The 12,646-nt window shown below is 34.7% G+C and overlaps 1 protein-coding gene and 1 non-coding gene across 2 annotated transcripts in view; one reads left to right on the top strand and one right to left on the bottom strand.

Annotated features, from left to right (window-relative positions):
- LOC149771043 (glutamate receptor ionotropic, kainate 3-like) overlaps positions 1 to 12,646 on the top strand; it is a 122,978-nt gene that overhangs the window by 40,950 nt on the left and 69,382 nt on the right. The window lies entirely within an intron of this gene.
- Positions 2,082 to 2,155, bottom strand: Trnan-guu (transfer RNA asparagine (anticodon GUU)). The gene has a single exon. It is a non-coding gene; the product is annotated as a tRNA-Asn (tRNA).

Genomic DNA, 12,646 nt, shown 5'->3' with positions numbered 1-12,646 from the left:
GTTAACTTGGTTAGTTCATCGCTTATCGTCTCCACGACCTGTGCACCCCAATTTATCGTCTCCTTATTTTCCGTAATAATTGAAAACGTTGTCACATGAACTGACTGCTCACAAACGCTAGCGCCTCTATATAGGGGATGTGACGTCACAGACTGCTCTCTTCGGATTGGACGAATTACTCCGTGTGGTGACGGCATTTTGTAACGCGTGTTTGGATTGGTCAGCAAACTCAATCCGTTTCGGTCTTCCCTTCCCCTAGAAATAACCGCATTTCGCTGCATTCCTTCACCTGTTCTCGTCCCAAACATGTGGACCCACGTGGAATCCTCTATTCTCGTATCGTCAATACCCATGTATGTCAGATCATCGTTGAACATTGTCAGGATGACGGATACAAGCGAATTTATGTGGAGAGACAAGGCTGTTTAAAGAGAGTTATGATCCACGGACCAGAAGTCAAAGTTTGAGGAAAAGAAGAAGACCAATGCAATACCCTCTGTTAACGAAATGATGTTAACATTAAGCCAAAGGCCCTTAATTCAGGGCCCCTCGTATGCTTCGAAAACAAATTGCTTTCTTGCCTCCCCCCAAACAAATTTTGTTTCATGTTTTATCATTGTTTGTCTATTGTCTGTGTTATCTCTGTCTGTATTATCTCTAACTCGCATTTTTTAACATCACTTGATAAATAAAGTCCTTGATATATGAAAGTGATGATTTTTCGAAGAAAATCAAGATTAGCTCCAGCAAGCAACGATCCCCATGACACACAATGCATTACATTTAGATGTTTAAATGAAGACAACATGACTTATAAACTTTTGATTTCGTCTTCTGGAACGATCGTGTAATTTACATACGACACACAAAAATCCAATGCTTAAACAAACGAGGGCATACATCAATGTTTAAATGGTTCATTATCTTACAGGGGAAGTGTTAGGAATGCGTAACATGCGTGACATGGGATCGTTGCTTGCTGAAACTAATTTTGCTTTTCTTAGAAGAATCATCCCTTTAAATTTATGAACGACTTTATCAAGAAAGTAATGTTAAAAAATCCGAGTTAATGTGAAAGAACAAATCCGATTTACAATAATATACTCACACACTAATAGTAAAATTCATCTAATTTTTCTCTAAATCGGGAAAGAATTATGTCAAATATATTCAACGTTTTAGGATGAACTGTTCTGTTCTGAGCTTATTTATGAAGATAGTACTTTAGTTTGTTTGTTCATCAAATCTACATCAATGCAACAAAATATATTCTTTAGATATTTTTCCTTTTCATCCTTGCTCCATATGCATGAATATGCTGGACAAACGAAGCAGAGACGAAATATGAGATGCAAAATAATACCCATCGTCGTTGTTTTCTAAAGATTTTAAAGCTATTGTGTGCAAGAATGTAAACGTGTTTCCCCTTAATTTCCGTATTGATGTTAGGGCTCTCTCTATCCACTCATCAAATCTAGAATACGGGTAATAGGTACCGCATCCAAAGTCATTGTAAATTGTTAGACTTAATTCGAGATCATAGTCCATTTATAATACAGGTTTATAAATAAAACTTTTGTTCTAGAAGAAGAGTTCAGAGGTTTATAAAACAGGTTGTCGTGATTTAGACATCTAAATGAAATACATTGCAAGCCACGGGGATCTCTGCATGCTGGAGCTAATCTTGATTTTCTTCGAAGAATCGCCATGTTCATATTTGAAGACCTTTGCTAAAACTATGAAGTGATTTTTTTAATTATCTGTTAATTTAAACGAATAAACCCGATTTACTATAATACACTCACGCACTGATAAATTTTAAGAACAGATGGTTGTATCTTTTTCCACCTTCGCAAATTAGAGAGACTTTTGATACATATCTTGAACATTGCAGGAAAAAACAATTATCTTCTGATCTTATTTAAAACAATAATGCTTTGTTTTGTTTATTGAACCATGGTACATTGATGCAAGAGAAATATGTTCATCAGATGTGCTTTGTCTTCATGCTTGCTCCTTGTCCACGAATATAATGGACAAACGATACAGATACGACGTATGAAGTGCAAAATAATATCAAACGTCCCTGGGTGGGCTCGAACCACCAACCTTTCGGTTAACAGCCGAACGCGCGTATCGATTGCGCCACAGAGACAAGAAAACCATTATCTCTTTGTTAATAATTATTCGGCTACATAGGCGAAATGACCGGTTTCATCAGAATTGGGTTATATCGAGACCTCATAGAAAGTTTCTCATAGATCTGTGAGAAAGTGGTAAAGTGACTATTTTCAACAATCTAGATTTCGCTCCAACTGGTCAGACAATCGGTAGTGGAGTACATTATGACATAAGGAGATTTCTGGAGTTTAAAAATTTCACTGGACCATAGAATAAACCACGTAAATGACAAATATACAGAACATATAGAAAACAGGGGATATACCCGAATGTCGAGAAAACTGACCCTTTCAGCAAATATGATCCTTTCTTGCATTACTCGCCTCGAATCTAGGCTTTATGTCCTCGATACATATATCTGTCCATTTTCGTCTGGACTAGTTAATGTCGTGGAATGCTTCTAAATGCAACTATGAGAAACTGACATTGTCGAAAACGCCTAGATTCAGTAAGACCCTTTTCGCTCCAAAGCAATTTAATTAGGATTTATGAACAGGTTGGCTACTTCTATCTTAAACGATTCGTGCTGATGTATATGTTTTGTGTATATTCCCTCACTAAATTAAATACAAATGTCTTCTTATTGAATGGCAGTAATGTGAAATTAATATTGATAATATTTATTTTCAAACGTTTTTAACAAAGTTACAAGTCAAAAGTGTTTAGTCTATATTTAAAGTGTACTTTATGTATTAATATTCCAAATTATTACGTCTACAACGTTAAGGGCCAATTGATCATGGTATATTCGTATCAATGTATTATCAGTACAAAGTGCAGTGATACAATCACGAGACCAAGTATACATGATTCTACATGACAAAGTGAAACTGTTGCAGATAACAATTTTACGTCTTGTTATGTGGACTGAGATGTGATGTATATATCTGAGCGATTGCATCCATTCTGGGCAGTGTTTGGAAATAAGTCACATGACGTTATGACTTATATTAGTACCCTTACATTAGCTGTGTCGAGGCTATGACATCATATCTAGTAGGACCTAGCTAATGATTGTACCTTGGAAGGAGTTTGACACATGCGCAGAAAACGAAAAATCCGAAGCAGTTACACATGTATTAGATGTACAAACAAGTGTCTTTAGAATATGTAAACCTCTTGAATTCAATGTAAACTGTCCAGACTTCAAAATAAGCTACAGCACTTCAAATGTTTGGTGCTACATAGGAAGCGGAACTGAACGAAACAGTAAGCAAAGCAATTCATATAGAAACGAAACAGTACGCAAAGTAGGTAATATAGAAACGATTTGAACATTAATTTCGTGTTTTTTTCCTTCTAAAGAACATAATTAATAGACAAGATTTCTCAATGATTATAAGTTAAATATTCAGGTCATTCTTATTGGCGGTAACAAATCTTTATTTCTATTAGGGAAATTAGTTTTCCAATTGTACATTCCTAAACTGGAACTTTGAATGCTTAGAGAAGAGACTGGCTTACATCCTAGCTCTTTTATCGTGTCTGAATTTTTTTATATCAATGTTATTTACCTGAAAACTTCATCCTTCCTGTCTTAATGTCGAAAGTGAAAATCAGTCACATTGCTGTGTTCAGTCTTTAGTTTTGGTGGTTTTATGTATTAAAGTTATTCTCTGGAACTACGCATTGTTCATTATTACTTCTCGGACTAAATCATTAATTTGGAATTAAAGTGACATTTTGGATTAGATAATTGCGATCCATCAAATGACTGTTAACGCATCGGCATATTCCAGGTCATCGTCACATTAAGACATTTGATACTACAGGCACACTATCACATTTAATATTGGAGCTTATTTGGAACACCACTGGAATTCAATTGGAATTCGGTACATTTTGACAAGTGATATAACTTGTAGTACGATATGGGATTCAGTTCACAATACAATATTTTTTTAAAATTTTCGTCTGTATTCTTGGTTTATGAATTATTTGTTGAATTTTGCAAACATGATGGTTTTCACTCTTTTGTGATCCTTGTTTAAGACCATATACTCACAACACTATATATATATATATATATATATATATATATATATATATATATATATATATATATATATATATATATATATAGCCAATTCTACACCACTTCCAACTACCTTCTCTCCAGTCGACCTTCCCATGTTTGTAAATTTATTCCGTGACAAAGTACAAACCATTAGAAATAAGCTTGACACCACAATTTCAGTTGACTCATTGTCACCATACAGTTGGGATAGAGAATTTGAGCGGCAAACATTAGCAGCATTTGAACATGTCTCTATGGATTTCGTACGTACAATCTTGATGAAGAGTGCACAAAAGTCATATGAACTTGATCCAATTCCAACATCACTGCTTCTTGAGTGCTTAGATCCAGTATTGCCTTCGGCAACTGATGTTATTAATACCACTCTCTCATCCGGGGAATTCCCATCCTTTTTCAAAACTGCCATTATAAAGCCCCTGTTGAAGAAACCAACACTAGACCATAACGATTTATAGAACTACCGCCCAGTTTCTAATCTCCCATTCATATCAAGAATCTTAGAAAATGTTGTTCTATCCCAACTTGTATCTCATCTGAATTCAAACATTCTTTTTAGCAATGTACAATCTGCATATAGCCCTTGCCACAGTACTGAAACTGCTCTTCTAAAAGTAGTTAATGACATTATCTCTGCGTTGGATAGCGGAAATATTACAGTCCTCACCCTCATTGATTTTTCTGCAGTATTCGACACAATAGACCATGATATATTACTTCACCGAAACCAGCATGTATTTGGCATTTATGATATGTGGTTCAAGTCCTACTTGGTCAACAGGATACAAATTGTATCTGCAAATGGAATACACTCCAGCCCAGTTGATGTATGTTGTGGTGTTCCACAGTGGTCTGTTCTTGGACCTGTTCTCTTCATTCTATACACTCAGTCACTCTCAAGAGTCATAGATCATCATCCAGTGTCTCACCAATTATACACTGATGACACCCAAATATACAAATCTAGCAACCAAACTGAAGTTGATGGTAGCATCCATGGTATAGAGAGTTGCATTTCTGATGTTAAATCATGGATGACATGTAACAAGCTGCAGATGACAATATAAAGACTTTCTCATTCACATCCTTTACCTCAAACAATAAATATCAACAACACCAACATTAAATTCACACAGTCAGTACGAAACCTAGGTGTTACTCTGGACAGTACTCTCACATTGCACCAACATGTCATGAACATATGCAAGGCTATATATCTTGAGCTGAAACGCAACACCTTCATTCAAATATATCTTTCAGTTGATGCCACTAAAACACTTGTGTGTTCATTACTAATTTCAAGACTGGACTATTGTAACTCAATTCTGTCTGGTTCATCTCCAGCAACTTGAAAAAGTTCAGCTTTTCGGATCATACTTAGAGTACCACGATCAGAGCACACCATCCCCGCTGCTCTGTACCATACACTGGCTATCCATTTGATCCAGAATCAAACACAAAATTTGTTCTTTGTGCTACATTTCACTGTCGGACTCTAGTCCAACATACCTATCCGACCTCACCCACGTGTAAACACCAGCAAGATACTTACGCTCCTCTTCTGGCAATCGCATACTCATTATTCCCAGTATGAAAACAAAGTCATATGGACAGCGTTCTTTTGCATACCGGTGCCTAGCAACGTGGAATGAATTGCCCACTGAACTTAGACTGAAAGACACAGTGATTGCATTCAAGAGTGCTCTCACAACTCACTTATTTCGACTGCAAAAACATACTTAAAGACCTAATAATGTTTCCTACCTTAAATATTCACAGCATGTTTTTTTATGTTTTCTAATGTCATGGCATTTGGTATATATATATATATATATATATATATATATATATATCTGTGTGTGTGTTGTGTTTGTGTGTTGGAATTTATTTGCACACGGAGAAGCAAGCGTTTCATCCGTTTTCGTAATAAATATATAAACAGTAAGGTTCTCATAGATTTATACCTGATAGTTAATTTCTCTCTAATTTTAATAATAACTGCAATAGTAGTAACCGCAACAATAACATCAACAACAACAACTATAGTAATAAGAATAATAGTAACACCAAGGAATTTCACAAACAGTATTATTTATAGGTTAGGGAATGAATAATGAACTTCGTGAAGTATTTATTTGCACGAGAAATATGGGATCCGTGTATATATATATATATATATATATATATATATATATATATATATATATATATATATATATATATATATATATATATAATGATTTTCTTTGTGTAAATGTGGTTTGCTGGAGTCTTCTTGGTTTATATTATATTTTCTTAGGCGCTATATCTAGTACGATTCATTTTCTTTCCTTGTTTCGAAAACCCAGCTGCTGTTAGGAGAAATTACAATTGGTATAATATCACTGAAATTATTGCCAGGGTAAAATAATGTTTCAGCAGTTGGATTTCTTCCCAGCCTTTTTGTCAGCGAAAACATTTCTGTTTTCAAACTACACAACCATTAGGCAAACAAAGTTTCTTAAACTCATCACTTTCGTTTGTGAGCTTATCATTGTCATGTTTGTCTCTGTTTTGTAATTGCTTTCGATATAAACTCTGTGGGCAATTGTAAAGCCACTCTTCAAATATTTACTTATATTCCCTGAAAAGCAGTCGATATTTTATATTAATAATATATTTTATAAATACTCACGCTAGTTTAACGCTATTGCTACATGTCAATACCCAGCGGTATTAAGTACATCTATTCAATGTTGCTTCATATGGTAATTATCTGAATGCGTTCGATGAGCTTCTTCTGGCGACAGCGAAATAGAATTATCGATGATAACTTTAATAATCAGATGCCGACAAAGACTGTAACCATTTCTACTTTTTTACTAGTGTTGTCGAATCTGCCAAATGAAACCATATATCATGTAAATTAAAGAGATATGAACAGATTTACATTGCAAGAAGAAATAGCAAATAAACATGATTTATACATAATATATTGAAAATTGACAGCTCTCGATCGATCGTTGGTGCTATTAGTGAAAAGTAGAGAGACAGAGAGAGAGAGAGAGAGATAAAGAGAGAGAGAGAGAGAGAATCACACTGAATATTTTTAAATGTATCAGTTAATGAACGAAACAACGTCCCAGTCACGTAAACAGTGTAGTTGTATCCTCTATAAATGACATTATTTTATCCTTAACTTGGAATTAATACAACACAGGCGATTCCAAAATGAATATAAATCCTGTTTAGTGAGGTATTATCCAAGACAGATTGACCACAATACCCTGGCAACAACCATGATGCACACTGTACTTTCAAGTTTGCTTGCCACCATGACAAGAAACGTGAGACAATCACAACGAGTATTGTAACCTTAGATGATTTTTTTTCTTCTGGAATCTTCAATTTTCATTGATGCACTGCTTCTGTTTTTCATAATTTCAATATTTCTTTGTGTTGCTAAGGCTACATGTCGTTCCATCGTTTATAATAAACTTAGTTTAGGTCAGTACTGACAGGGAATTACACTATGTACGCTGGCTCTCCATAGATGTAAATCAGTGTTACACACCATGTTCGCTGGCTCTCCATAGATGTAAATCAGTGTTACACACCATGTTCGCTGGTTCTCCATTGCAGTACATCAGTGTTATACACCATGTACGCTGGCTCTCTATAGAAGTAAAGCAGTGTTGCACAACATGTACGCTGGCTCTCTATAGAAGTAAAGCAGTGTTACACACTATGTACGTTCTCTCTCCATAGAAGTAAAGCAATGTTACACACCATGTACGCTGGCTCTCCATAGAAGTAAATCAGTGTTACACACCATGTACGCTGGCTGTCAAGAGCAGTAAATCAGTGTTACACACCATGTACGCTGGCTCTCCATAGAAGTAAATCATTGTTACACATCATGTACGCTGGCTCTCTATAAAAGTAAAGCAGCGTGTGAGTGTATTACTGCGCGAGGTTCAGATATAATTGAGTAATCGAACTATGTGTTAATGTTCAAATAAAGCGTTGAAATATATCATAGTTTTATTCAATTCTATTATTCCAATAACATACCAGAATGCTTCTTTGTAAGCATATCATATGAAATATATCGACTAAATATGTAATACAATATTAGCCCTCATTCATGTAGCGTAAAATGGGACATGTTCAGCCACATAACCTCGGATCCAATATTTGTTAATGTTCAGTTAATAATCCATCAGTTTCAGAGGATTTACCCGACACATCTATCACATTGCACGATGACAGACCCCAAAGATTGTGATTCATAAAGTGAATCACTTACAAATGAAATATACTATTGATAACTAAAGAGAAAGCTGACTAGTTTTCATTTATCTTGTTCTGCGATTCCAAACATAATTTATATACATTTTCAAGCAGAGATGAACAAAAGCTGATTTAGATATTAATTTCAATTTGTCCCTGCATCAATGTTATGCATGGGGTATATTCTCTTTCTTTCTTCCACCCCCAACCCCTTAAACTATTGCAGTTGCATCGCACATGTGGATTAAAATGTAAAATGGAACCGGTAGTGAAGATAAACAATTGATTATGGATAGCTGTTCCAGAGGTAAAACTGCAAAATGATTTTAACATTACATGTCGTTTTGTAACTTATTTTCATTTTTAAACAAAAATAAGAAATTGTATTACAATGCGGTGTATGGTATGGCATATACGAATTTATTTCAGTCTGTCAGATATTTTAGCAAATGTAATCATTTATTTTTTCTCAGACACGTGCTGTATTAGAAATGTCCATGTCTACTTTAAATACTTCAGTCCCCCACCAATATATCTGTTTGGCTAGATCCGGTTATGATATGATACCTTGGTGCCCTTCATAAGTAGCTGCCAATTAAACGATGCAACAAAAAACAAACGTCATTACTAAGATTTGTGCCTTAAATATTTTGAATTAAACGTGAAAAATAATTAAAAATTTTTGAAAGGGGCTGTTGAAGGAAGAAATGAAATTAGCAATATATGGAGCCAAAAATGTTGTTCTCTTTAATGTAAAGAAAAAATGTTTGTTAGAAAATTTCAACATCTTAATTGTATGCTATATAAGGTAAGTTGGAAAAACAAATAAGTGCTTCAAACATACACATTTAGTATTTTAAAGACACGGTACATACTATGAAAGCTATAAAACAGACAGTGATTATTAAAAGGTATGGAGAGATATCTGACACATGTTGTAGAAATTCTTCGAACATTTTAGTATTGTGCAGAACAGCCTCATATACTAAAGCATTTTCACGACATGATTTCGAACCCAATATTTCTTCATACTTGCTGAAATTTAAATACACATTTTGTTATTTAAATAAAATATAAAATATAGGTGCGCATGAGATAAAATAAACAAAAATCGATTTAATTCTGGAAAATATAATAAATGTAGCCATTACTTTCTGTTTGCTTGCTCTACATTTTACTCGGTAACTCTTGAACGAAATCAGTTTATTTAAATAAGTTATCATCTCCTACAATAAAATAAAAATCATTAAACATATGCCTGACCTATCCTGGGGAAACATGTTCGGCATTTTTATTTAATGTACCTCTACATTTATTCATTTTGTGTGTAGGTTCGTCAGTTAATCAGGTATTGTAACAGGAAATGTTTATATTAATTAAGTGAACATGTTGAATGAGCATACACTGTTTCTTTGTCACACTTGTACTAAGTGTATAAATTTGTATGGATTTTCAAACGTGATGATTACTAAGGAAAGAAAACAATACTACAATACACCCGTTTTTGTACCTGAACAGATGACTATATATATATATATATATATATATATATATATATATATATATATATATATATATATATATATATATATATATATATATTATTCATTAAATCGTACGATAGACGGCAGTCGGAGATAGAAGATTGCAAGTTTATGTTCTATTTAAGTTTTCGTTAATTTTTCTACCGCTTGTATGAATAAAATAAAATGAAAGACCATGCAGTACAAATGGTAGATGATGTTGATAATGTTGTATAGTTAAGTTTCTGGTTCGGAATTCTCACTAAAATATTTTGCTATCCCTCAAACACACACACACACACACACAAACACACACACACACACACACACACACACACACACACACATATAGACTGGATGATTTAAGGCCGACTCTGAACAGTCTTGATAGATAAAACAGCAAAACCAATGTCTTGATTATATCCGAACAAACTGTTCATAAAATCGATACATGCCATTTGATTTGGTCATCGAATCGTTACTTGTCAATTAATTTCGTCATCCAAAATGGAATTATCATGTTATTAATCTATTGTTGCACTTCATAATAAAAACTCACAATCTATTTATATCTTTCTTATTTTACTTAGCACTGATATTTGCTTCTAACATTCACAAAAACAACACAGTAAAACGATCCAGCATAACCAGACACAAATACATACATGTAAATGTACATACATACACACATACATACATACATACATACATACATGTAAATGTATATACATACATGTAAATGTACATACATGCATACATACATACATGACTACTTCTTCCCAAACTATTTGTTCGCTCCATTCTTCCATTTTTCCTCTACTCTGTCCTTATTATGTGCATTGATCGATGAATTAATGAATTAATGAAATGATGGATGAATGAATGAATGGATATTTAGACTTTTCTCTCAGCCAAACGTATGCTTTTATGATCTTCCTGAGATATCAATTGTATGTTGTTGTTGTTGTAGGGTTTAACGCCATTTTCAGGACACGACAGGCTATACATGGCGGCCAGTATTAATGGTGGAGGAAAAACCCGGGAAAACCCTGAAAGAACCACCGACCCACGAGAAGCTACTGGCAAGCTTTCTCATATACCCACTTTGCCGATTCTGAGACTCGAACCCACGCAGACAAAGGTGAGATTGCAGTGATCCGTAACGGGGCCCCCATCAATCGTGTGAAAAACAATGATAATAATAACCAGTTCGTTAATATGGTTACTACATCTGAAGCGAGTCTCCAGTAGAAAGATATTGCTTATGAATTCCAATTCCTCTAGACAGCCTTTTGTGTATTTATGTCTTGACATGTATGCTCAGTTCAAAGAATGTGCGGGGAGAAATCAATAAATTAGCTGTTTTGAGAGAGAGAGAGAGAGAGAGAGACAGAGAGAGAGACAGACAGAGAGAGAGAGAGAGTTGTTGTTTTAGGTTTAACGCCATTTTTCAGCACACGATAGGCGATACATGGCGGCCAGTATTAATGGTGAAGGAAGAACCCGGGAAAACCCCGGAAAGAACCACCGACCCACGAGAACCTACTGGCAAGCTTTCTCTCCTTAGCCGAATCCGAGACTCGAACCTACGCAGACAGATGTGAGATGGCAGTGATCCGTAACGAAGAGCGCTTTAGACCACTCGGCCACTCGGGGCCGCCGCACCCATACTGTACAGAGGTGTTTATTACTATTGTATTAAGACGATGAATGGAAAGAGTACGAAAGAGAAACGGTACGATATGAGAATAAAACAAGGGCACGCAACAGAAACGATACGTACTAATGGTTACAAAAACGGTACAATGAATATGCTACCTGATAGAGATTTAACATAGTCCTCCATTAATAAACAAACGGATCACGCTAGAACAATAAGAACACCAAATACGTACTCATCCGACACAATCTTGGTATAGGGAGAGTTCTTTGGTAGGCCGATTGTGTATTTCAAAGGAAGGAAATCTTCTTTCATTTTAATCATGGAACATTCCTTTGCGGTAATGATTTCTGCAAACGTTTTATCCACTATAAATGCGTAACCTCCTGACCGGACTTTATCAACATGGGAATCTATACTAGTGGACAGAAATGAAGGTCTGATTTATTGAAGTCTATTATGCCTTTTCCAATGTCACTGTATTCTTTCGTCTTCGATATCTATAAAAGAAACGTAAATTAAAATCCATAGATGAAGGCCTTCTCTAGATGCTTAGAAAATGCTCGCAAACATTTGAAAAATCGACTTGAAAAACTCTGTTTGTGATAGTTTAGCTAATAAAAGTTGCCGATCATCAATAACTGCCTCTGATGAAGTCTGAACGCCGATAAATTGTATTTTCTGATGTGACTGATCGTGTGGATTCATTTCCTTTTGATTTGAATTAGAGATACCTTTACAGTGTTTATATATATATATATATATATATATATATATATATATATATATATATATATATATATATGTGTGTGTGTGTGTGTGTGTGTGTGTGTGTGTGTTATTATGTACTATATGTCCTTAGTATGTTTCGTCGTAGGCAGCAGAACGAGACGGGTTGAGAGTTAGAGAGGTTTGTGACATTAAAATATGTATATATAAGTGTGTGTGCGTGTTTTGTGTTATTATGTACTATAT

Source organism: Sinohyriopsis cumingii, unplaced genomic scaffold (assembly GCF_028554795.1).
Source record: "Sinohyriopsis cumingii isolate HCF-2022 unplaced genomic scaffold, ASM2855479v2 utg002136l, whole genome shotgun sequence".
Taxonomy (NCBI): domain Eukaryota; kingdom Metazoa; phylum Mollusca; class Bivalvia; order Unionida; family Unionidae; genus Sinohyriopsis; species Sinohyriopsis cumingii.
The sequence above is the reverse complement of the archived record's forward strand: the minus strand, read 5'-3'. Positions and strand labels throughout refer to the sequence as shown.